Genomic DNA, 27,357 nt, shown 5'->3' on the forward strand with positions numbered 1-27,357 from the left:
GTTTTGGAGTCAGCTACATATGAGTTCAAATCTCAACTGTGTCACTCTGTGGATGATCTTTGAGTTAACTTATTTAAGTATCAGTTTTCTCATCTGTAAAATAGGAGTTTTAAAAGAGTTACCGGCTCGCGATTCTGGAAAAGACTTAAATGAAGCAAAGTACATAAGGATAAGATAGTGCCTGGAGCTCAGTAATTAAATGCCATATTTAAATTATTGTCAGCATGGCTGGATGTATTATTATGAGCATTGGTCACACATCTCTGGTAACGCCAATGAAAAACAATAGCAATGCCAAAATTACATACATGTGTTTTATCAAGGGAAAGAGGTTGAAATGGAACTCGATAACATGAAGGCAGGGACCAAAAAGAAGGAGGAAAGAACAGAGAAGTTTCTACAAGAGCAGATGAAGCTGGCAAGGCTATAGAAGATATAGCACCAAAGAGATCTATGCACCAAAAAGAAAGCTCTAACTTGCAGTGGCAGAGGTGTGGGAACAATTAAAGGATCTGCATAAATTATTGAGATCAATATGTTTTTGAAGCAGTTTTGAAAATGGTTTTAAGAGCTCTGATGAGAGAGAGGTCATTTACAGCAGGAAGCTTGTACAGAGCTTCATTGATGGTTGATACAGAGACATCATTGATGGTTTCTTGGACACTGTAGTATTTGAACTTGGTCTTGGTGATAATATAGGGAATGACATTACATGCAGGAGCACCACCTAAGAAAGAGCTTCCTGGGAGGCCAGGATGAGATGGCATGCACAGTAGACCAGTTTGGATGGAGCATGATAACGAGCAGAGGAAGAAAGTTTCAGAAGAAAGGATGTGATTTAAATCATAAAGGGTCATATGTTCAGGCTACAGTGTTTCAGCTTTACCCTACATACAGTGAAGGAATACTGGATGGTTTTGAATGTATGAGCATCCCTGTGTGCATATGTGCATGTGTGCGTATGCGTGTGTGTGTGTGTGTGTGTGTGTGTGTGTGTGTTGTGTTGTGTATCTCCTTGCATATAGAGGGCAGGACAGGGATGTTTCAAGGAAGGTGAGGTACATATGGTCTAAGCTGAACATCAGGAAGCTTGATTTTTCTTAATAATTTTTTAAATTATTATTTATGGCCTACAATATGTTCATCCCCCCACCCCCCACACCTAGACAAAGAGGAGCAGCAGGGTTTCTATTTAGATTCATCTGATAAGCTGGAAGAAGTACTTGGGAACTGCAGAAAATGCCTGATAAGAGAGCAGCTTCCAGAGCCCTTCCCAAGCTTCCTTTATTGTATCTGTGTAGCAGAGAGCCTGTATGAGTACATGTGAGTATGTGTGTACACACATACATCTGCAAGTCCTTCCAGGCACTGGAAAAGGAGCCTGACTTGTCTGTTGTTCTGAGACTACAAGCCCCAGATGATGAAATCTAGCAGGAAGAAACTCATCTTCTGCCCCATGACAAAGCTACTTGAAAGATGACTGTCATGGTAGGTGGGCATTCCTTCTCTAACTGGGAGACTCCTCACTCCTCCTCATAAGGTTCTCAAGAGGTTTCATTCAATGTAAAACACTTAATAGAATGACTAGCAGGTAGGAGACTCTGAATAATTATTAATATGATGATGGTAGTGGTGGTGGTGGTAATGACTAAGCAGGGGCTGTAGCTCTGAGCAGAGTGTACTAAAATATCTGGTATGTTGTTAACTGTGAGAGAGAAAATGATTTTTTTTATATAAGCAAATATGGTTGTATTTTTAGTATTGAACTGAGGGCCAAGAGACTTAGATACTAAGAAAATATTGGCTCTCTGGACCTCATTTTTCCCATCTGTAAAATGAGGGATTTGATTCTAAGGGTTCTCTCAGCTCAGATCTCCTACGTGGCAAGAGTAACTTGTTTGGAAGTCATATACTAGTCATTGTTAGAGGATTTTAACCAGAGTGACTTCATCTTGAGTAGGGGCTAGGTAAAATAAGGCTGAGACCTACTGGGCTGCATTCCCAGGAGTTTAAGGCATTCTTAGTCACAGGAAGAGACAGGAGGTGGGCACAAGATACATAAAGACCTTGCTGATAAAATAAGTTGCAATAAAGAAGCTAGCCAAATTCCACCAAAACAAAGATGGCCACAAAAGTGACCTCTGGTGGTCCTCTCTGCTCGTTATATGCTAACTATAATGAATTAGCCTCTGAAGAGGCACTCACACCAGCACCATGACTGTTCACAAATGCCATGGCAACATCAGAAAGTTACCTTATATGGTCTAAAAAGGGGACCAACCCTCTGTTCTGGGAATTGCCTGCCCCTTTCCTGGAAAACTCATGAATGACCTACTCTTTGTTTAGCATATAATCAAGAAGTAACAATACGTATAAGCAGCTGAGCAGCCCATGCCACTGCTGCCAATGGAGTAGGCACTCTTTTTTTTTTTTTTTTGAGATAAACTCTTGCTCTGTCACCCAGGCTGGAGTTCAGTGGCACGATCTCCACTCACTGCAACCTCTGCCTCCCGGGTTCAAGTGAGTCTCCTGCCTCAGCCACTTGAGTAGCTGGGATTATAGGAGCATGCCACCACATTTGGCTAATTTATTTATTTATTTGTATTTTTAGTAGAAATAGGATTTCACCATGTTGGCCAGGCTGGTTTCGAACTCCTGACCTCAGGTGATCCTCCTGGTCTCCCAAAGTGCTGGGATTACAGGCGTGAGCCACTGTGCCTAGCCTGGAGTAGTCATTTTTTATTCCTTTACTTTCCTAATAAACTTGCTTTCACTTTGCTCTACGGATTCACCTTAAATTCTTTCTTGTGCAAGATCCAAGAACCCTCTCTCGGGTTCTGGATTGGGACCCCTTTTCAGGAACAAGAGGAGAAGCTTCCAGAGCCTTCACCTCAGGACCCTGCTCCACAGCGCATGGGAGATGGTTTCTGGGGAGGCAGATGTAGAAACCATCAGCAAGTGCCTTCTCTTAGTAAGACCTGCTCAACACTCAAGTGGTGAGTTCCCTGGCACTGGAGCAAAGCATGCTCTGTGTGGACACCCCAGAGAGACCCTTTGCATGGGTCAGAAGTTGGATTAAGTCTCCTCTGCTGAGCTTTCTTCCAAGTCTGAGATGTAAAGATTCCAAGTTGAATTCTTGATTTCCACCCTCCAGTTCTTTTTGATATTTCCCTAACCCTAATGCAGAACAACCACTCATCTGAGGCCCTAAAGAAATCTCCATCTCCAGGGGTGAAAGCTGAGGAAAGTTGATATACGTCTCTACCAAGCCTCATCAGAGAACACCGAGTCATATCACACAACAGTTTTGTATAGCTATCTACTCCTCACTCACCTTTTCTCATAACCTCAAATGGAACCATTCTACCTCAGGCAGAAGTCTGGTTTTTCTAGGACAACTGTAAAGACAAGGGCATCAAGAGAAGCTGTGTAATAGCTGACCTGGCCCCTCCAGGAGTGACTATCTCATTGTAGGGTTAAGGAGCATCTGGTACCATGATCAACCCAAACCTGGAGGCAAAGAAACAGAATGCAATGCTTCTGTCCTTCAGTGAACAAATTGGCTGGCTGTGGTGATAACCTCCAGATGTCAGAAGTGATTAGAAGAGACAGCACAGGAAGGGTTTCCAGACTTCTGGCTGAGTCGGAACAGGTCTCAAAATCCTATACCCAAAATAAAATTTTGGTTAGAATTTTACTGTTATACCCTTGGAAAGAAGGGGACAAGGTTGAGAATTAGACAAGCTTTGTTTGAGTCCAAACCTTAATGTCCTTATTTGTAAAGTGGCATTGTTGAACCTTACCTCTTAGAGTTTGTTATGAAGTGTAGGTGAGAAATACATGCAAAGAATCTAACACTGCCTGTGGCAGGTTCTGCACCACCTCTGCCCCATAAGGTCCCTTCCAATTTTCATGTCCTGGGAATCTATTGTTTTAAGCCACCATTTTTTAAGAAGCATTTTTGGAGTAAAAAGGCAGAAATCTCTTTCATTCTCCAAACTTCCAGCCCATCCCAAAGTACATATTTCTTAGCAGTTTGATATGCTTGCCCCCAGAACTGTTGACATGAATTTACATAGGTAAATTTTAACCCAATTGGGATCACACTGAATGTTTTTTTGAAACTTGCTTTTTCTACTAATACAAAGTTTTAAAGATGTCTCCATATCAATCCATCCAGATCTACAATATTCTTTTTCACAGCTCATTAATATTCCATAGCACAGATGTATCATGATTCATTTCACCACCAGCCAATAATGGACTTTTACATTATCGCATGTTTTTACTATTACAAACAATGCAACGATACAGAGACATGTGCATGCATTTTTGTGATTAGGTTTGAGTATTTTTAAGTATCTTCAAATGGAATTATATGTTAAAATGTAAAAATATTTGATATTTTGATAGAAACACCTAAATTTCCCCCCTGAATCTATGATTCCAAGGCTTAAATGAACCATCATTGAAAAAAATGATTAAAAACTTATTATGAATTAGGCATTGTAGCAATATATAAAATTAATCATAACCAAACACAGGGCCTTTCTTGAAAAGCTTATAATTTGTTATGGGTACACATGTTTATGAACAATAATAATTCCAGGTATAAAGTAGTCAGGCAGAGCTTAGGGAAGAAAACAAGTGCCCTTCCAGGGAAAGATAGCTTTTGACTTAGTAATGGATAGGAAGGTTGTAGCCATGTCATTCCAAGAGGAGTCCTACCGTCAAAGGAAGCAGTAAGGAAAGACTTCTGGAAGGAAAAGGTTCTAGGCCAGAGGAACTTCTATGAGAGAGGAAGGAGATGTGAATAAAGAAGTAGAGAGATGGTGATAAGGTTTGGATTTGTATTACCACCCAAATCTCATGTTCAGTTGTAATATCCAGTGCTGGAGGTGGGGCCCTGATATGGTTTGACTGTGTCCCCACCCGAATCTCATCTTGAATTTTAATTCCCATAATCCCTATGTGTCAAGGGAGGGACCTGGTGGAAGGTTATTGGATAACGGGGGTGGTTTCCCCCATGCAGTTCTCATAATGGTGAGTGAGTTCTCACAAGATCTGATAAGTGTTTGGCAAGTTCCTCCTTCTTTTCTCACTGTGTCTTTTCTGACACCTTGTGAAGAAGTTGCCTGCTTCCCCTTCAGACACAATTGTAAGTTTGCTGAGGCCTCTCCAGCCATGCAGAACTGCGAGTCAATTAAACCTCTTGTTTATAAATTACCCAGTTTTGGGGAGTTGTTTCTTGTTTTTGTTTTTGTTTTGTTTTCTTTTTGAGACAGAGTCTCGCTCTGTTGCCCAGGCTAGAGTGCAGTGGCCCAATCTTGGCTCACTGCAAGCTCCGCCTCCTGGGTTCACGCCATTCTCCTGCCTCAGCCTCCCGAGTAGCTGGGACTACAGGTGTCTGCCACCACACCCAGCTAATTTTTTGTATTTTTAGTAGAAACGAGGTTTCACTGTGTTAGCCAGGATGGTCTCGATCTCCTGACCTCATGATCCGCCTGCCTCAGCCTCCCAAAGTGCTGGGATTACAGGCGTGAGCCACAACACCCGGCCAGGTAGTTCCTTATAGCAGTGTGAGAACAGACTCGTGCAGGCCCGCTGGAAAGTGATTGGATTCTGGAGGCTGTTTTTCATGGTTTAAGAGCATCCCCCTTGATGCTGTCATCATGATAGTGAATTCTTGTGAGATCTGGTTATTTAAAACTGTGTGGTGCCTCCCCCATTTCTGTCATGGTCCTGCTCCTACCATGTCAGATATATGCTCCCACTTTGCCTTCAACCATGAGTAGAAGCTCCCTGAGGCCTCCCCAAAAGCAGATGCAGCCATACTTCCTGTACAGCCTGCAGAACTGTGAGCCAGTTCAACCTCTTTTCTTTATAGATTACTCAGTCTCAGGTATTTCTTTGTAACAATGTCAGAATGGACTAAAACAGATGGGTATTTCCTGTGAGCACACATTCTAAAATAAAGCAGGCTTTAAGATCAGATAGACTTGAATCCTGGCTTTGCTCCTACTAGCTACATTATCTTGAGCAGGTAACTTAACCTCTAGGAGCTCCAGTGTATTCATCTGTAAAATGGAGTTAGTAATCATAGTGATCTCAGCAAGTCATCATTCATCATTTCACCAAATACTCAGTGAACACATACAAGGGTCCTGGTATTGTTCTAGAAAATGGGATGAAACAGTGAACAAACCAAACAAAATCCCCCAGCCCTCATGGAGACAACATTCTAGCTGAGGGTAAAATGATGCATATATGGTCAAGAGCTTAGCATAATACCTAAATCATGGTAAAGCATTTTTCTTTATACTATTAAGGCAAGAAGGCATAGTGAGCAAGAAGAAGGGAGCTTGCAGTAGACAGGTGGGATCCTGACCTAGGATTATTTTTTTTGAGAGACCCTGAAAGTTGGTTGCTCCCATGCTTCATTTTATTTATATCTTTCCATTGGCCTCTTTCATGCTGTTCCCTTTAAGTTATTCCCTGTTAATTCTGCCTCTTACTGGAGCTGGAGAACCACTCTTCTGCTTTTAAGCCACTAAAATTATTTAGAGCCTCTATGTAGAGCAAAGCCAGCTGGCCTTACTCATCTGAGCCTGGAAGCTCTACTGGGGGAACCAGGGAGAGGGGCTGCTTCTGAGACGGAGCCACGTGCTCAGGAAAAAGGTCCTCCATCCAGGGAAACTGCTGCTGTCCAGGAGGAAAACTTTTGGAGCTCAGAGCATCTTTAGAGAGCATCTGATCCAGCCGCCATTTCCACTGTTCCATTGTAACAGAAGAATACCAAGGAGGCAGCATTTGAAACAAGGCTTGTCCATTACAAGAACCAAATTGCAAAGAGCAAGAGGTGTTTCTGCCAGCCATGAACTGATGACCACCACACTCTAATTCCTAATTTTAAAAATGACTTTATTTATTTATTTATTTGTTTATTTATTTATTTATTTATTTTTTGAGACAGGGTCTTGCTCTGTCACCCAGGCTGGAGTGCAGTGGTGTAATCTCAGCTCACTGCAGCCCTTGCCTCCTTGGCTCAAGCAATCCTCCCACCTCAGCTTCCAAAGAGGCTGGGACTGTAGATGCACAGCACCAGGCTTGGCTAATTTTTGTATTTTTAGTAGAGATGGGGTTTTCATGTAGTCCAGGCCTGGTCTCAAACTCCTGGGCTCAAGCAATCCACCTGCCTCAGCCTCCTAAAGTGCTGATTACCGGTGTGAGCTACTGCTCCCGGCTAAAAAATGATGTTTTTGTAAACAACTGACACAACCAAGAATTGTTCCATGGTCAACAGAGGAGGAGGGACCTGGTTGTTTTTAAGAAGCAAGAATGAAAACTTCATAGGTCAGTAAACCTCAGGGAGTTAGGGGACATTAGAAAGAGGTTGCAGCATTTGTCCAGTAGAATATTTAGGATTGTTAAAACTATCACAGTGTGATTTTCCAGGGAATTGAGGTATTATCTTTTAGACACGTAACAGGAAGTAATGTTGGTCATTGAGGCTCCATTTCTCTTCTACATTTGGAGAGACAAAAGCCCAGAGATGGGAAGAATTGCCAAAGTCACACAGCCAATTAGGGGCAAACATAATCACAAAATCAAGACTTCCAAATGAGTAGCTCCCTGCCCTCCACCTTCATCCCTACCACATCAAACTTGTTTTTTGTTGTTGTTGTTATTGTTTTTGAGACGGAGTCTTGCTCTGTTGCCCATACTGGAGTGCAGTGGCACAATCTTGGCTCACTGCAACCTCTGCCTCCCGGGTTCCAGCGATACTCTCGCCTCAGCTTCCCGAGTAGCTGGGATTACAGGCACCCGCCACCACGCCCGGCTAATTTTAGTATTTTTAGTAGAGACGGGGTTTCACCATGTTAGCCAGACTGGTCTTAAACTTCTGACCTCAGGTGATCCACCCGCCTCAGCCTCCCAAAGTGCTGGGATTACAGGCGTGAGCCACTGCACCCGGCCTGTTCTTTGATTCAATCTATACCGATCAGTTAAGCTGGGAACTGATACCTCACATGACAATTACTGCTGTGGGATTGGGTTTTACTCTCATGCCAGGCTCTGTGCCACACACTTGATGAACACAATCGCAACACATCCTCTGTGGGAGGCACGCTCTCAGCTCCCTTTTAGAGATGAGAAAACTGAGGCTCAGGGAAGTTCTAAAAAATGCCCAAAATGATACAATGAATAAATAGCACCAGTTTTAAATTTGTAGTTTTTATTCATTTTCTCATATAAAAAGAAATCCCTACTCATAAAAAAATAGAAAATAGAGACATCTTAAATAAATATATTTTTTAAACCCCAGGCAAACATAAATACTGTTTGACTCGTTCTGGAGTTTGCTTTTTAAAATTTTGTTAACTATACAGACTTATATATATATAAGACTGTAATCATATGTCCATACAATTTTGTGCCAGCTTCCTACTAAACCTAAGCATGTTCCATGTTTATTACACAATCTTTGTAAACATCATTTCTAATAGCTGCATAATAGTCCATGTAATGGAGATGCCAGAGGGACACTAGAAAGGCAAACAATGGAAAGGAGGGAAAACGTAGAGCAAAGAAGGTAGAAGATTGACATTTAGAGGCAGAATGTAAACAAAAAAATATGAAAAAATGTATGAAAGAAGCCTATGGAATCTGGCCATTATCTGATTCATAGAGAGTTTTTTAGGCAGGTTTTTCAGACTGGCATGATAATTCAGGGAAGAGCTCAGGGAGAGAGAATGGTGACCTGTTTACATTTCTAGCCTGCATTATTACAACAACCTGCTCACTCTGTCCCCCAGCCTCAAGCCTGTGACATGGAACAAGAAGTTCCATTGTCTATGAGGCTACCCCCTCTGCCCTCCACTGCCAGTCACCTGCAGAAAGCCCTCCCTGCTTCCTGGGCAATGAGCAGCCCCTCCCTCTACTCTGCTAGCTCTGGGTGCTTTGCCCATTCATGCAGGTATGGGGCAGTGTATCAGTCCCTATATATGCTACTGATAAAGACATACCCAAGGCTGGGAAAAAAAAAAGAGGTTTAATTGGACTTAGAGTTCCACATGACTGGGGAAGCCTCAGAATCATGACAAGAGGTGAAAGGCACTTCTTACATGGTGGCAGCAAAAGAAAATGAGGAAGAATCAAAAGCAGAAACCCTTGATAAGCCCATTAGATCTCGTGAGACTTACTCACTATCAGGAGAATAGCATGGGAAAGACCGGCCCTTATGATTCAATTACCTCCTCCTGGGTCCCTCCCACAACAGATGGGAATTCTGGGAGATACAATTCAAGTTGAGATTTGGGTGGTGACATAGCCAAACCATATCAGGCACTATCTTGGGGCTAGTACCATATCTCTCATGTTCATGCAGAGTCCCAGGGCCTAACACAGTACCAGATCCATAGAAGGTACTCAGAAGAATTTTACAAACTTTTGTAATTAACCAATTACATGATCAATTAATTAATTAACACAGGCTACTTCACCTTTCCATTCAACCTTTTTCTCCTCTGCAGGGTTTATAAGTCATTAATGCACAAAGGAATCATCTGGGGACCAGACCATGGCAAATTGCAGATTCTTATTTAGAGGGTTTGGGATGAGGCCTGGGATTCTGCATTTCTAACAAGTCACGAGGAAAAAGCTATGCCTCTTTAAGACACAAGTTCAGAAATTCTATTGTTTCCAGATCCAAAAGTTTTCACATCCTATACTTTAATGCATTCATTTATTCACTCAATAAACACTGATGGGTCATCTACAGTAATCTAAGGCCTGTGCATGGAACAGGGGGCTCAATCATGATCCAAGTAGACATAGTCCCTGCCCTCTTAGAGCTTATGGTCTAGTAGGAGGGGCTGACATTAATCCAAAAACTCACCAATTATTACTACTTGCAAACTGAGCTATGTGCCAGGGAGGAAAGTAGTAAATGTTATGAGAGTTCTCTTGGATCAAGGGACCTATGGAGGGGGTTGGACAGCTTTTTTGAGAAGGTCACAGTTGATCTAACATTTAAAGGATGAGCAGGAGTAAAGGGAAAGGAGGTGAGAAAAAGCGTTTCAGGCAGAAGGAACAGCATGCGCAAAGACTGTGTGCAGTAAGAATGTGATGAATATGACTGGGGTCTTTGCAATCCACAGGGGCCCACAAGACTTCCCTGTCGGCCGGGCGCGGTGGCTCAAGCCTGTAATCCCAGCACTTTGGGAGGCCGAGACGGGTGGATCACGAGGTCAGGAGATTGAGACCATCCTGGCTAACACGGTGAATCCCGTCTCTACTAAAAAAATACAAAAAAAAAACTAGCCGGGCGAGGTGGCGAGGTGGCGGGCGCCTGTAGTCCCAGCGACTCCGGAGGCTGAGGCAGGAGAATGGCGTGAACCTGGGAGGCGGAGCTGGCAGTGAGCTGAGATCCGGCCACTGCACTCCAGCCTGGGCGACAGAGCGAGACTCCGTCTCAAAAAAAAAAAAAAACTTCCCTGTCACTTGAGCAAAATAATGAGAGGAGAAAAAAAAAGTCTCCATAGAGATTTTTTCCAGCCCCAATGGCTAAAACAATAACATTTCTTAAACTCTTATAGAATCTTGGATCAATGGGAAAGATGGGGATAGAAGTGAGAAAGGGAAGACCAACTCTACATTAGTATTGGTTTTGATTTGTTTGTTTGTTTGTTTGTTTGTTTTTTGAGACTGGATCTCACCCTGTCACCCAGACTGGAGTTCAGTGGCAACATCTTGGCTCACTGCAACCTCTGCCCCCCAGGCTCAAGCAATCTCAGCCTCCCAAGTAGCTGGGACCACAGGCACACACCACCACGCCTAGTTAATTTTAGTATTTTTTGTAGAGATGGGGTCTCACTTTGTTGCTGGTCTCAAACTCCTGAGCTCAAGCGATCTGCCCGCCTTGGCACATTAGCCACCACATCTGGCCCATATCTTTCTGCTATAGGAGGAAACGGAACGTAGGCCAAACGGTCCAGGTGTTGGTGTCAGATAGCCAAAGACCTGAATTTAAAATGTTGCCTCTATCACTTAACACTGATCTTGGGCAAGCTGTTTACACCTTTCTGAACTTATTTTCCTCACCTGTAAAATGGAAACAGTCATATAGTACTCACCTTGTAGGGCTGCAGTGGACAAAGTTGCTACTCTGTGAATTTTCACTCTCTCTCCCAGCCTTCCTACCACAAGACTTTGCGTGTCTGAAGAGATGTAATCTTGCTTTGACAGCTGGACACTTTTCATTGATGGTGGACCATTCATGGTCAGGCACAGACAACAACATGAAACCCCAACGTGTGGAAATAAGGCTATGTTCTAGAGAAAAACCTGTATCTCGACTCACCGCACTTCCAACACCAAATGTAGGGGTGATTTTCCCCACACCAAGTTCTCTAACTCTCTGGACACCAGCCAAGTGTTCTGCAATTTAATTCAATTCTGACAAAAACTCCCTGTGGGTTTGAAAGCTCAGTCCCGGAAGACTGCCTTCACTTCAGACACCTGACGCAAGTATCCTCACAGTTCCCTCTGACTTGGCTACAAATTCAGGGGTGCCCACAACCCCACTCCAACCCCCTTTCCACCTCACTCCCCATCCCGATTCAATAATTTGTTAGGACAGCTCACAAAACTCAGGGAAGCATTTACTTTGATTTTACTGGTTTATTCTAAAGGATGCACATGAACAGACAAATGAAGAAGTACATAGGGTGAGGTCCAGAAAAACTCAAGTGCAGGAGCTTCTGTCCCCGTGCAATTGGGATGCACCACTCTCCAGGCACATGGATGTATTTACCAACTCAAACTCTTCAGACCCTGCAGCTTAAGGATTTTTATGGAGGCTTCATCATGTAGCCACAATTGATGTGACTTACTCTCCAGCTCCTCTTCTCTTCCCAGATAATGGAGAGTTGAGGCTGAAAGTTCCAAGTTTCTAATCATGGCATGCTCTTTCCGGTGACGAGCTCCCATTCTGAAGCTATCAGGAGCCCACCAAGAATCACCTCACTAAAACAAAATATGCTCTTATCAGTCAGGACATTACAAAGGTTTTAGGAGCTCTATGTCAGGAACTTGAGGCAGAGGCCAAATATATAGTATTCATTATGTCATACCTCCTCAGGAGTAAACAGTGAAAAGTCAACTTTGAGACCTTGTGCTGACGTGCTGGTCTGCAAAAGTCTCTTCATCAAGAAGTTTGTCCATGGCCATGGCCATGAGAACTTTTTGGTCTTTTAGGGAGTCTAGAGTCACTGCTACAGAGATGTTAAGGTATCAGCCCAGATATTTGCCTTGTATTCAATGGCATTGACATATCTTAATGGGGACTGCTCCCCAGGGCAAGAGAGGGCGATGTGTTCTGTCAAAATGGGGCACCCCTAAGAAAAGTTTACAAAGAACATCTCACATTTTGGGGGAAGGGACTTGTGGAGCTGCCCCTAATCCTGGGCTCCTCATGTGTGAATTTGAAGGCTGAAGGATCCTAAGGCAGGCAGCATCTGGAGGTTGGGTACCAGGCAGATCTGAGGCTAGAGCTCAGCTTCAGCACTTACTGGTTTTATGACTTTGAGCTGGTGATTGCTTCTCACAGAGCCTTAGTGTGCTCATCTACAAAATGGGGATCCCAGGATCCATTGTGAGGTACAGTGGGAAGGATTCAATTAGCCGGCGAACAGTAAACCTCTTCAGAGTGCTCTGCCTTACGAGGTGCCGTTAGTGCTGTGGCAGCTGCCAGTAACATCTGACATAATTCTTGGTCCCGCCACCTGGGGTTGGGTGGCGTAAATTCCTATCCTTTTCCCTCTCTGAGCCTCAGATGCGAAGATCTGCACAGTGGGCTTCTCAGGACCACCTTGTGCAGACTGAGATTGAGATTGTCAAAAACACACTTTATAGTGTCTGGCACAGAGTAGGACCTCAGCAAAGGGTCACTCTATGATGTTACCAATGCTGTTATTATTACTCAATCAACAAGGACTGGGATATGCTCAGCTTAGAATTGATTTACATGACCAAAAGACTCAGGAATTACATGCATTCTCCTGAAGTGCAGAGCTGTTGTTCTTCAAGCCACTGAAGTTTTATTTAGACCATTTATTCTATTCCCATTTTACAGATGAAGCACTGGGGCCCAGAAAAGGCAAGTGTCTTTCCCATGTTCACATAGCTAGTTAGTAACAGCCTGCACTGAACCTGATTGCAGCCCTGTGCTCTACCATGCCACAGCAACTCTCCTTCAGCTTCTTTCCTAGTATTCAAGAACCTCGTCCCCATAGCAAGCGTTCTTCTAGTCGTATCCTCTGCTCCTTCCCTAATGAGACCAGCTCAGCTTCTCTACTTTCTATTAATTAAAACAGTTCATACTTCCAGGCTCCACATCTTTGCCTATGCTGTTCTCTCTATCTAGAATGCCTACTCCACCCCTTACCTAAGGAAACTACCACCAATCTGTTCCTTTTCTCATCTCTGGGGCCCTGGAGCTAGAAATATACCCACAGAGGTATACCATAAGTGAATGTGAATTTTCTGATTCTACCAAAGTCATGTGCCACCCCAGAATTTCCATGAGGACTGAATAGAAAGGAACTTGGTCCACGTGGCTCCACTCACCTTCTCGCACACGCCTGAGAGTTATGAGCAGTATAGATTACTTTAATGACAGTATTACTTCCAACTGCGTCTCTCCCATCTGTTCTTCCCCAATTACGAATGCAGAAACCCAGCATGTGTCTCCATTCTGGCAGTAGAGAATGAAATATAAGTGCTATAAAAGGGAGTATATTCTTTGAACAATACAGTTGGCACCTGTGAAGCTTGCCTTGCGTTTCAGATCCCCCTGCGTCTTCAAGAGGGAGCTGGAGCCTCCTTTTAGAAAAGGCTGCAGCATGCCCAAATCATCCTCCGCCTTCCCTCAAACCCAAGGGTACCAAGAAATGACAAAGCCAGCGGGGTTTCGTGGGAATCAGGAAAGAGCCTGGAGTTGTTGTGGAAATGGCTCAAGCCAAGGTGATGAGAAAACGGAATTAATGAGGGAGTCTATTTGCCACATCAAATGCACGAAGTGGGGGTTGAGGCTGAGCGAGATTAGAAAAAGCAGGCTTCATGGATATAAGCAGAATTTTAAAATCCAGAGGTATGTCAGGGAAAGTAAACTGAGTTTGTTCTCATTCTCATTTTGCATATGAGAAACCAAAGACTCAGAAATGTTAACTTACCTGGATGAGTCCAGGGGTGGTAGCTCATGCCTGTAATGCCAGCAGTTTGGGAGGCTGAGGTGGGTGGATCATGAAACTCCATCTCAAAATAATAATAAAAATAATTACCTGGATGAGATCTCACAGCAAGAAAGAAGGAAGTGCAGGCCTGAGTTCAAACCTAGCTCTAATACAGTATGAAGTTGATGTTCTTCACTGCCACGGCACCCCCACTAAAGTGAACCCACCTCACAAGCCCACAGATGAATTGATATCCCTGCCTGCATGCCCATGCCAAGCAAAACCCAGGCTTGCATCTCTTACCTCTGCCACAGCAATAAACAGGATTAGATGCAGAAAGAAAATAAAGAAAGGGCAGCCGAGTCCCAGATTTCAGAAAACAAATCATTCTCCGGATGAAATACACTTCAGGGGGAAGAAATCCCTAAATGTTTTATTAAAGGAATTCAACAACTACAAATATTAACAGCAAGGCTATGAATTATTTAAAATTCAACTACCTAAACCAGCCTATAAATTAAACATGAGAAGTTCTTGTCAGAAAGAGAGAGGCTGGGTGAGCTCCCAGTTCTTAGCACTGAGAAGGAAGAAGGCGGACCTTGTGTTTTCTGAGCACCTACTGGGTGCCAACTGCTTTGCTTTTCTCACTTTCTGGTTGGAATCTGACTCTAAGCCTAGGAAAGAGATATTATGGGTTGCATGGTACAGTTGCAAGAAGCCAAAAGTTTGAGACAGAAAGTGGTTTCTCCACACTCACAGTTAAGTAATAGGGGAACTAAGGTTCAGCCAATGTTTGCATGGATTCAAAGCAATCTCTTTCCACTGTGCCAGGCTGCCTTGCAGCTGGAGGACACATGTAGGTGTAAAAGCAGAAAGCAGAGACCTTAGATACAGTCACATTGAATAGAGGAGAATAAACTGCAGATTCCAGTGCCCTGACCCATCACAGAGGAGCAAAGCTTCCTGGAGTTAGAATGCCAGGGAGTTAGTCACACACTTGTCATTGTTACTGTTTCTAGGCAAGTTTTTTTTTTTTTTAAGCTAATTTTAGAGTTATAGAAAAATTACAGAGATAATACAGAGAGGTTTTTTTTTTTTTTTTTTTTTTTTTTTGGAGATGGAATCTCACTCTGTAGCCCAGGCTGGAGTGCAGTGGCACAATCTTGGCCCACTGCAAGCTCCGCCTCCCGGGTTCACGCCTTCTCCTTCCTCAGCCTCCCGGACTACGGGCACCCACCACCACGCCCAGCTAATTTTTTTGTGTTTTTAGTAGAGATGGGGTTTCACCGTGTTAGCCAGGATGGTCTCGATCTCCTGACCTCGTGATCCGCCCGCCTCAGCCTCCCAAAGTGCTGGGATTACAGGCATGAGCCGCTGCGCATAAACCACCTATTTTCTTTTAAAGTTAACATCTTACTTTACCATGATACAGTTGTAAAAACTAAGAAACTAGCATTGGTGCTGTATAATTAATTAAACTCCAGACCTTATTTGAATTTTACCAGTTTTTCCACTAATATCCTCTTCTGTTTCAGAGTCCAATCCATGATACTATAATTACTTTTACTTTTCATGTCTTCTTAGTTTTTCTGGCCAGAGACAGTTTTTCACTCTTCATTTGTTTGTCATAACCTTGAGAGTTTTAAGTAAAACTGGTCAGGCATTTTATAGAATGTTCCTCAATTTGGGTAATGTAATTTTTACCAGCTGTGCGTCAATGGATACATGTCTTGATCTTACTTAAACCTTCTTCCCATGCTGTGAGTATGATTAAATAAGATAAAGCATGGAAAGCCCTTACCCTGGGCATGCACTCTTAGCCATCAGGATCATTATTTCATGGGATGGATCTTACTCGCTTGAGAATAAAGATGCTATGGAGTAATTTTGTCTGATATACTCAAGGGCATCAGGTTGCTTTGCTATAAAAAACACAGATGCACAGAAGAAGAAGGACTAGTAGGATCCTTCGGTCTGACTTTCCATTGCTACTTGAAAACCTGTTATAAGGCAGGTACGTCTGGTGATGAGGCACATACTGCTTTATGAAGTGCTCAAGCCATCTTTGAGCTGCTCAGACTGGTCTTGCTCTACCCTACTTCTAGTAGGATTCATAAGAATCCCAGTGTGCTCACTCTTACTTTGCAGAATGACTATTTCATCTCTTCTCTCCATGCAGAACTCTAACCAGCCTCCCACTGTCACCCTCTTAACAGATACTGTGGCTTTTTATTGCACTGAGAATATGTAAGTAATGTGAAGAATCAAGTCTTTTAACTACTGGCATCCACACCCTTCTTTTCTGCTTTTTATTCTTTTATGATGGGCACTCTTCCTGTGTCTGTTTGAGTCCAGTCCCTCAACTCAGGCAAAGATGGATTTACCAGAAGCCTCGGCTTCAGGATCCTCCACTTCCCAGCCCCGGACAGTACTGAAGGTTACTGAGGGTTGTAGAATGTTAAAGATGGGGGTTATAATCAGGAACATTTGTATGTAAGCATGTCAAGTAAGTAACCTAAAGCAATGGTTTTTAAGGTAGTGGTGGGCAATGTCTGGAGACATTTTTGGTTGTCATAATTTGGGAAGTGCTACTGGCACGTAGTGGGTAGATGACAGGGATGCTGCTAAATCCTATCATGCATGGGACAGTCCCCTACAAAGGATTATCTGACCCAAAATGCAAATCTTGCAGAGATTAAGAAATCTTAGCTTTAAAAGTTTTCAGAAAAAAGATACACGTATCTTTAAAGTGTTGTTGATTTGTTATGATTTCTCTTCTCATACTAAATAAATATTCAATTCTATGCCTAATTTTTGAATACATAACTTTGTATTCTTTTTTCTTAAAGGGGACTCTTCAAATTGCATTAGCTCAGGCCCCACAAAATTTGAACTGCACTTGTATTCAGGTCCTAGACATTCCTTTCATCATGGTGGGCTTTACTCCTACAATTTCTTCCCTCAACTGGGTCATGCCTATTTTGTTCCAGCTATTGGACCAAATGTTTGCACCATCTTCAATTCCTCACCTTCTTTCTGCCTTGATTCCCCTTCCACTGGACTCTCATCCTTCCCCTGTCTCCCAGGAATATTATAAAATCTTGTTGTTGATGTTCCCAGTGACCTCCATCTGGCCAAATCCAGTGACAAATTCTCAGTTTCCATTTGCTGAATGCTTTATCTCATATAAAATAGCTGGTCACTGCTTCCTGTTAGAAATCTTTTTGTTTGTTTGTTTTTAATTTGGCTTCAAAGACAACACTCTTTCCTGGTTTTCTGCTTGCCTCACAGGCAGCTCACTCTCCCTGCTGGATCCTCCCTTCTTTCTGACCTCTACGTTCTAGAAGATACCAAGGTGAAATCCTCAGCCCTCTCACTCCCCAGTTGATTTCATTCAGTGCTGAGATTTTAAATGCCAATAGCTCCAACCCCAACCTCGTCGTAAATGCCTCCATTTGGATGGCTAATGGACATCTCAAACGTCTGACATGGAACTCATTATTCCCTCAACCTGTTTCTCCCACAGTCTGCCCTACACTGGAAGTTGAACCAACACACATCCTGTTACTCAGGCCAAAACACTTGGAGTTATCCTTGACTAGTTCTGTCTCTCACACCCACAGTCAAACCATCAGCATATCCTGTCAGCTCCGACTTGAAAATGCAGCACTTTTTCAAATATGTCTCAACACACTCAATCATTCTCCTAGTCCAAGCCATCATCATCCCTGACCTTGGTAGATGGTGAGCTCTTCACTGGCCTCTATTTCTCCTCTTACCCATCTCCAACACACTCCATTCTCCACCTCTGCACAATATCTGGAATTATCAATTTAAAACAAAAATCAGATCATTTCACCTCCTGCCCAAATGCCTCCCTGCCATGGCTCTTTTAGCACACTTAGAATGAATCCAGTGTCCTCCCCACCACCTATGAAGTCCTTTCTCATCTGACCCCTGCCTACTTTTACCATTTCCTACCACCATCTCACTCCAGTCCCTTGCCTGTTTGTTGTCCTTCTAGCACTCCATGCTTAGTTTTGCTTCAGGGCCTTTGCCTTTTCTGTGTCCTCATCAGGAAATGCACTTCACCCAGATGTACAAGTAGGTAGCCCGTCACTTCACACAGGTCAACTGAATCTACTTCATGCATGTGTATGTCATAATGTAGAATGTACATATTATACACACGTACATTATAATGTCACACATGGTATATGCACATGATATGCAACTCTGCATATACAACTTCTCAAACAGAAAATAGTGGCTGCTCTGAACAATGAAAAGGAAGTGTCAAATGTGGGCTAATTCTCACCCTGTTCTTTCCCCACCTCTCTCTGTAGTTTATGCCAGTTAACTTTGTCTTCCCTCTGGAACCACACAGAACAAGCCTCTCCTTTGGCTCTGTGAGAGCCTTTTGAGAAAGGAAACAGCCAGAATAAAAATAGAAAGCTTTCTTGATCCAGGCTAATGATGGTGGTGGTGACCATCATGTTTTTATAGTGAGGAAGAGGCTGGAAGTGATGGCCTCCATTTATTGAGTCAATTATCTGGCAGGCTCTGTGCTAAGAATTTGTAAATTTTTACTCCATTTGATACTCACAGTAACTCAGTGAGGTGGGTCTTTTCTCCTCATTTTACAGATAAGGAAAAGGCTGACTCAGAGAAAAACTGCAACTCACCTGGGCTTACAGAGCAAACAAGTGGCAGAACTAAAACCTGCCCTTATCTGTTTAACCCTAAAGTCTATGTTAGTTGTATCCAAGCTCCTTTTATCTTTCTTCCCTTTTCTGAAAATGTTGATTCAAATTTGTTAACCTAGAGAATATGTGGAAGAAGTAGGACCATGACCCATCCAAATCCATAGCCTGTATCATTTCTTTTCACCTGCACGCCTTGCCCTGCAAGCCGTTATGCTTCAGGTTTGAGATTCCAGAGCCAGAGATCCTGCCTCCGAAAATGTGAGGGGTGAGGCTATCTGCCCTCAGCTAATAACTCAGTTCTGGCTATTCTTGAGAGCTGACCTAGTCTTACTGTTGGGTATATTTGCCTCCAAATGATGCCTCCTGCAGCCTTCAGTAGTGAGCAAGACAGGACCTCTAAGGCTATCAGCATCTTACTGGGGGGAATTTGAGGCCCAGGGGGCTCAGGACCCACGTTGTGCAGCATAGGATTTTCCTGCGGTGTCTTACCTTCCACCTTCTGTCATCCTCCGTTCCCTCCCATTTCCACCCGTCCTTCACCACCTCCACCACATTTTGTTTTCTAGCTCAAATGGTAATGATCTTGCTCTTACATAGCCCCTATCTGCCAAATAGATCCCTGTGCACAGTACAGGTGTTGGTAACGAATATTACCCGCCATCCGTCTTTCTTAATCACACTCTGCCCCTGAAATGCAGCCACTTCTAGAGTGAAATATAGCCACCATTTAGCCATGCTTAACACCAATGGGGGAGCCCATGAAGGCAGGTCTGCCTTTCCAGATGAAGGTGCAGCACGATCCGAAACAGAGGTCGGAAGCTTTTCCTGGATCTGGGATTTGAGCCAGCTGTCACTTCTTGGAGCCTGCCTCAGACACTTCCCTGAGGGGTTGTCTCTTACTCTCTGATGTGCCTCGGGGCCAATACTGAAAACTGAGGTGTCCTGGCTTCTGAGGACAGCCTGAGGCACAGCCTTCTAAGCTGCAGTGAGAGAAATTCACTACCCAGCTCTGCTGCTGCAGGCCAGGGAAAAGGGAACTGGTTCCCCACATTACTGACTCTACAAACTCTACAACCTATTCCGGCTAAACAATCAGTAAACACACACCATGGGTCCTAATCCACGTTTCACACTTTGTACCTGAGTGATCTTTTACAATTCTTTAAGCCCTCTGAATCCTAGTGTATCATCTACCTAAAGGGAATCATAGTCCTAGCTGAAGGGGTTGTTCTGAGAGTCAGAAGAGAAAATGAATGCAATGCTCCTAGTAAAGATTATGTAACAGTTGTTCAATAAATGTTAGCAATTGTTACTGTAAGGTAATAAATGGACAAATACTACATAGGGAAATGAACTAGAAAAATTTTAATAGAGACATTTTAAGGGGATTTCATGATATTTATTGATATAATAATAATATAAAACTCTAACTTCAAGGTATTACGTTGGCACAAAAGTAATTGCGGTATTTTGCTGGTTGAATTACCTCAAGTCTGTCCCTCCATATTCTGATTATGGGCTGACATTTCCCTTTCAACCCATCTCAACTCACACTCCCTGACTAGTCACCAAATACCAGACTCTGAGGTACAAAAACAAACAAACCAAAAAGCAAAAACAAAAACAAGGTCCAGAAGCTGTCTCCTAGAAGCTGAAAGTCTATAGGTAGTGAGGGGCACATAAGAAAACCATTCTTCTTTTACGTTAAAAGATTAGACTAGAGCAACAGTATTTAACATAGGGCTGCCCAGATGCCTGGCATTCCATAGGGGTTGGGAAGAGTGGAATGAGAGAAGGGTCTTCTGTCCATGGAAAGGGGAAAGAGAAAAGTGTCTGGGGGGCTGGAATCTCGGTGCCCCACTCCCATCCTGCTTCTCCCCAAAAGCACAGCTTTGCTTTCTTCAGTTTCCTATGTCCAGGTTCAACATAAAGTCACGTTTCCTTTGAAAGGATCTGCCTTTTGTTTTTCCCTAACATTGAACAAAAAGATTCCTCTGGTTCCTTTCTGAGCCACTTTCCCAGGATTTGCTTCTGAAGTGTGACTATCTAGCACACCGTCCACTCTTTTTGATCCTTATCACTTATGTTATTTAGTAGCTCAGGTGAATTTGGGCTTCTCGTCTTCCCATGAGCCTGGGAATGCTTTGGGGGCAGGGTCCTTGCAACCTTCCCTGGTTATCTGGAGCCCCAAGCACTGAGCCTGAGGCACAGGAGGTCTCTCCTCCAGCTTTGGCAGAAATCTAAGGCCTGGAGGGTCAGTGGAGAACAGGAACCTGCTGCTTCTCCAAGGCTGTGAAGGGCAGAAGTGAAAAGGGGAAAATGGGGAAATAAAGCTTTAGAGAGATAGAGAAAGCATTTTCCACATCTCTGAATGAGGATGTCTGACTCCTAGGCTCTTAAACCGCCCCCACCCCGCCAAAAAAAAAAAAAAAAACAAGAATCACTTACTACTGTGCTTCCCTGTGTGTCTGGGTGCCCTGAGCACCATGAATATTGGAGGTCTACCCTTAAGTCACCCACTGTTCCAAGGAAATTCAGTAAATCTAAATTTGAGCCTTACCTTCCAGGTTGTTATGAAGGAGTATTTGTCACTGTAAGAACATAAAACATATTTATTTAGTGTCTTGTTATTTTAATGTGTAGCTTTTCAATATTTAGTCTTATTGTACTAGGCATCTATTTGTTCTCTTGCCCTGGACACTGTGAATGTGAGGGGCGGGCTCATCTGCTTAGGAAGACAAAGGCAAGTGACTGAGTGGGAGGCATGTGAAGGAGACCGACCTGGCCTTTCCTGCCTGCGTCCAAATACTCCCTTCTACACTAACGAAAGGGTAGCATGGTTAAGAGGATAAAGACTGTGTTTTGGGGTATAGTGATTGGCTCTCCTGCATTCGGGACATGCTGCTTTCTTGGTGGATTCGTCGGGCCCTTCGTCTCCTTTTATATCCTGTGCATGTCTTGGTAAAGTGTTAAGTGTTTTGTGCCTTTACAAATGCCGCTTTTGTATCACACCAACTCCTGCTGGTGGCTCCTGGCAGCATACAATAGGTTGTACATTTATTTCCGCTAGGACATTTCAAAAGGAGCATACTCTCTTCTGTACAGGAAAATCTGCCTCCCCACCCACCTGCGGCCCCTCCAGAAGTGAAGCCCAAGATTAGCTCCCTGGGCAGTCTTTTCAGTTTCCTGAAATAGCCAAGGCTCTAAGGAAGGAGGGGGAGACAAGAGGCTCCCAAGGCCGGGTGTGGAGAGGGTTTCAGAAGGCCAGACCTGTTCCGCATTCTCTGCCAAAAAATAGGACCACAGAGGGGCCTTTGGGGGACTTGGAGGGGAGTTGCGGCTGGGAAGGGTGGAAGGGCATTTGGCCTGGGCCCCGTAGTCACAAATGGCTGCAAACATAGAGCTGTGACGTTACCATCAAATGAATTTCTAGAGTCCGCAGCCACTGTACACTCCAGAAGGACTGAGAGATGTTCATCATGAAAACTTATTCTTGAGTCTATGTTTATAATCCTGTTTGTTGTGAATTTCTTAAGAAATGAAAATGACCTAGGTCTTTCTGCTGTGGAAAACAGACATAGATACCATCCAACAGGTGGATTAATAATAACTGACACTTCTATAGCACTCCAACTATGCCAAGTGCCATTCTTAGTGATTTACATATATTAATGAACTCCTTTGTTCATTTGATCCTTGTGATTCCAACCTTCTAAGATGGGTAACATCATTATTTCTCTTTTACCGATGAAGAAACTAAAGCCCAGAGGGCTCAAGTAAATTGTCTGAGGTCCCATAGGTAGTAAGCAACACAGCCAGGATTGGAGAGCAGGCAGTCTGGCTCCCAGGACAGGACTTGAACCACAACACAGTACAGCCTCTTGAATATGAACAGCCTGACCAGACTGTGAGTGGCATTCTGCAGTCCCACCTGCCACCTCATGGTTATTCCTCAGACTGTCTGTGTCCTACACCATCAGGCAGCCCTTTGAGACTGTCTGCCCCTGAGACATAGGAGCCTTCTGCAGCCTTAACCCCTGATGCTCCTGTGTCCTGGAGAGAAATACTTCCCAGAGCTGCTTAACTTCTATCGTATATATGACAGGCCCTGTGGTAGGCCTTAGAGCTGCACCAGAATCAAGGGAGTCTCTACTCCTGTCCTCACCCATGTGCAGTTGAACAAGAGGGACATACAACACTCAAATTCTGACATGATTCTGGCAAGGATGGTAGAAGGATGGGGACCCTGTGGCGCACAGCAGAAACTCTCAACCCTGGGAGAATGGGGGAGGCTTTCAAATGCAACTAATGATCTGAGACATGAACAATGATCCGGCGTTGCAGAGCCCAAAAGCTGAGGGAAGGGTGTGAAGAGTGTTCCTGGCAGAGACCTGGAGGCAAATGAGAGCCGGCCCCTTCTTGCCCATCTGCTGTGCCAGTCACCTGTGAAGCACATCCTGGGGGTGTCAGCCTGACAGTAGAGGTAAACAGGCCTTTTCAGACCTCTTTCCTTTGGGCCTCAGGCCTCCGCATGGAAGAAAAGGGAATGTCAAAGTATTAATACAGTCTCATGACTCTCACATGCCACACCCTGGGCTGAGCTCTTTCCCTGTATTATCTCATTTAGTCCATCTCAACGAGGAACCTGAGGCCTAGAGAGAGAGTATGTCTCATATTCAGAAGAGGAGGAGGTGGGTTCAGCACCCAGGCCAGGATATGTCCAAGTTTTGCTATAGAAGTGTCAGTTATTATTAATCCACCTGTTGAGTGGTATCTACGTCTATTTTCTACACCAGAAAGGCCTGGGCCATTTCCATTTCTTAGCAGACCCTAACACTCAAGGTCACATTGCAAGAGGTACATGTGAGATGGGAGATACTGTTGTGGCCGGCTTTGAAAAATCCAATCAGTCACAAATATCCACTATGTACTAGGTATTAATGCTAAGTAAACATCAGTATATAAAACAAAGATCTCGGCTAACAAGGATTTTACATTCTAGGGAGAGAAGACAGCCAATAGCATGATAAATAGGCAAATTATATAGTAGATTCGAGGTAACAAGTGCCATAAAATTACAGCAGGGTAAAATTACAGCAGGGGCTTAAGAGTGGTGATGGTGGAGTGAGAGCCACAATTTCAGGTAGAAGAATCAGGAAAGCTCTCCCAAGAATACAATATTTGGACAGAAAAAAAGGAGGAGGAGGAAAAGGAAAATGAGGAGGAAGAGGAAGTGAAGAGGAGGAGGAATGCAGCATATGGATATCTGGAAAATATCATTCCAAAGAGAACAACAGCAAGTACAAAGGCCCTGAGGTAGATAATCCCTCGTGTTTCAAGAGACAGAGTCAGGGGAAGTAATAGGAGATGTGGTCAAAGTGGTAGTGGATGGTCAGATCCTATTGGGCTCTTCAAAGACATGAGAATAGCCTTGACTTTTACTCTGAAAGAAGTAAAAAGTTTTAAAGTAAAGAAGTAAAAAAACATTTACTCTGGAAGCCATTGGAAGACTTTAAACAGAAAAGGAACACTATCTACCCTAAGTTTCAAAAGGAATACTCTGGCAACTTTGGATAGACTTGTATTAATCAGGGTTCTCCAGAAAAAGCAAAACCAAAAGGATACACAGTCATGCATCGATCAACAACGGGGATATCTTCTGAGAAATGCATCATTAGGTGATTCTGTCATTATGACAACATTCTAGATTATACTACACAAACCTAGATAGTATAGCCTACTGCACACCTGGTTATGTGATATAGCCTATTATTCCTGGGCTATAAACCTATACAGCGGATTGCTGTACTGAATACTGTAGGCAACTGCAACACAATGGTATTTGTGTAGCTAAGCATAGAAAACATATACCAAAATACGGTATATTTTTTACTTTATAAAAATTTCATTTTTCACACTTTACACTTTTATATAACACATCTTGAAACACAAATACATTGTACAGCTGTACAAAAGTATTTTCTTTATATGCTAATTCTATAAACCTTTTTCCTATTTTTATTTTTTAAACTTTTTTGTTAAAAACGAAGGCACAAACACACGTATTAGCCTAGACTTCCACAAGGTCAGGATCATTAATATCACTGTCTTCCACCTCCATATCTTTTCTGACTGGAAAGTCTTCTGGGGCAGTAACACACATGAAGCTGTCATCTCCTATGACAACAGTGCCTTCTTCTGAAATACCTCCCCTAAGGACATCTCTGAGGCTCTATAACAGTTAACTTTTATTTGATTTTATTTCATTTTATATATATATATATATATATTATATATATATATATATATATTTTATTTATTTGAGACAGAGTCGCACTCTGCCGCCCAGGCTGGAGTGCAGTGGCACAATCTTGGCTCACTGCAACCTCTGCCTTCTGGGTTCGAGCAATTCTTCTACCTCAGCCTCCCGAGTAGCTGGGATTATAGGCACGCGCCACCATGCCTGGCTAATTTTTGTATTTTCAGTAGAGACAGGGTTTCACCATGTTGTCCAGGCTGGCCTCAATCTCCTGACCTCAGGTGATCTTGGCCTCCCAAAGTGCTGGGATTACAGGCATGAGCCACTGCACCCAGCCTATAACAGTTAACTTTTAAAAGATATAAGTAGGAATATACTCTAAAATAACAATCAACAGTATACTATAGTAAATACATAAACCAGCAATATAGTCATATATTATTATCAAGTATTATATACTGCACATTAATTGTATGTGCTATACTCTTACATAACTGGCAGTTCAGTTTGTTTATACCAGCATGACCACAAACAGGTGATTAATGCATTGTGTTATGCAGACTGTCGCAACATCATTAGGCAACAGGAATTTTCAGCTCCATTATGATCTCAGCTCACTGCTGCCTCAACCTCTTAAACTCAGGCAACCCTCCCACCTCAGCCGCCTGGGTACCTGGGACTACAAGCATGTGCCACCATGTCTGGCTAATTAGAAATTTTTTTTGCTGTAGCGATGTGGTTTTACTATGTTGCCCAGGCTGGTCTCAGAGACCTTCTGGGCTCAAGGAATCCTCCCACTTCAGTCTCCCAAAGTGCTGGGATTGCATGTGTGAGCCACTGCACCCAGCCTTCCAAAATAATTTTAAAGGACCACTGTCATATATGCGATGTGTTATTGACTGGGCATATAAGGTGAGTTAAAGTAAAAATGGCCATATGAATAATGCAGCTTTCACACACATGCACATACACGCGCACATGCACACACACACACACACCACACACACACACACACAATCAGTAGCCAGAAATAGGATTTGGAGTCAGAATTTAGGTAAAATTGCAACCACAACCACTCATTCTACGTTTAACTTTGAACAAATTTTTCCATTTCTTTCTTCATTTTTAGGAAGTCCAATTTAAAAAAGAAAGAAAGAAAGAAAGAAAGAAAGAAATTCTTGGATATGGTAAAATGTTTTACCCCCTGGCAAGTCGGGAGCAAGCTTATGGCAAAAATAAAACAAAACCGGTACAGAAGCAGTCTCCTTATTGCTTTACAAAGTAAATGTGCTGTCCCCTCCCACTTATTTCCTGTGGAGCCTGAGAACCAAACGAAGGTGGAGAGAGAAGAAAGGGGGGCAGGAAAGAGAGCGATGGAGAAGGGGAGGGAGGAAGCAGGTGAAGCGATGGCTTAGTTCCTCTTCATCCTTCCTGCAGGATGAGCTGGCATCAATGGCAGGCTTCCTGCCTTGTCTCCATTCTGCATGTGCTGCCTTGAAGAATCGGTCTGACTTCTTACTTTAGATCATTTCAGAAGGCTCTATTTTTTTCTCTCTGACTTGTACTTTAATTTTTAAACTTTTCATTTCTGAGGATTAAGTCTAGGAATATAGCTCTCAAGAAGAAAAATTCCTGAAAATGATTTCTCTCTCTGCAAATTACATATCACAGAAACAATAGACTCCAGGCAGCCATACATATGATTAGGGGGGAGAATATCAAAAAGCATCACCCATGAAAAATGGCAAACCCTCCTCTGTCATGTCCTTCCACACTCTCTGAACCTTGATGTCTTCTTTCATAAAATGGGAATATGGAGGCTTAGTTCTCAGAGTTGCTATGAGGATTAGATGAGGATCCAGCATGGTATCTGGTAACTAATGCTGCTCTCTACAAATGGTAACTATCATAATCATCATACTTGTAATTGCCCAACAGGTTCTTCTTGCCCTCTGCGCAGAGTCAATTTACCTAGACAGCAGTATTGCAATAGAGAAATAGTTTAATAAATGCAGATTCAGCTAAGCGATAGGAGAGGAGTTTAGTACTCGAACAGCCTCCCTCAAAAACTGGAGGCTAAGGTTTTTTAAATATAGTTTGATGAGCAGGGGCCTAGGGAATGGGGAATGCAGATTTGTTGGGTTGAGGATGAAATGAA

The 27,357-nt window shown here is 43.2% G+C and overlaps 1 protein-coding gene and 1 long non-coding RNA gene across 6 annotated transcripts in view; one reads left to right on the plus strand and one right to left on the minus strand.

The window, feature by feature from the left end:
• The window catches only part of ASTN2 (astrotactin 2), a 1,009,693-nt gene that overhangs the window by 500,517 nt on the left and 481,819 nt on the right, over nucleotides 1-27,357 (plus strand). The gene's annotated exons all lie outside the window — the stretch shown is intronic.
• LOC117098768 lies at nucleotides 11,702-17,361 on the minus strand. 3 transcript variants are annotated; one of them, XR_004443584.1, is made up of 4 exons: nucleotides 17,264-17,361; nucleotides 15,737-15,866; nucleotides 13,630-13,756; nucleotides 11,702-12,027 (listed from the first exon to the last, which is right to left on the minus strand). It is a non-coding gene; the product is annotated as an uncharacterized LOC117098768 (long non-coding RNA). The 3 variants fall into 3 exon arrangements; XR_004443582.1 differs by having other exon boundaries at nucleotides 15,721-15,866; XR_004443583.1 differs by lacking the exon at nucleotides 15,737-15,866.

Source organism: Trachypithecus francoisi, unplaced genomic scaffold (genome assembly GCF_009764315.1).
Source record: "Trachypithecus francoisi isolate TF-2019V2 unplaced genomic scaffold, Tfra_2.0 Lachesis_group16, whole genome shotgun sequence".
Lineage (NCBI taxonomy): Eukaryota > Metazoa > Chordata > Mammalia > Primates > Cercopithecidae > Trachypithecus > Trachypithecus francoisi.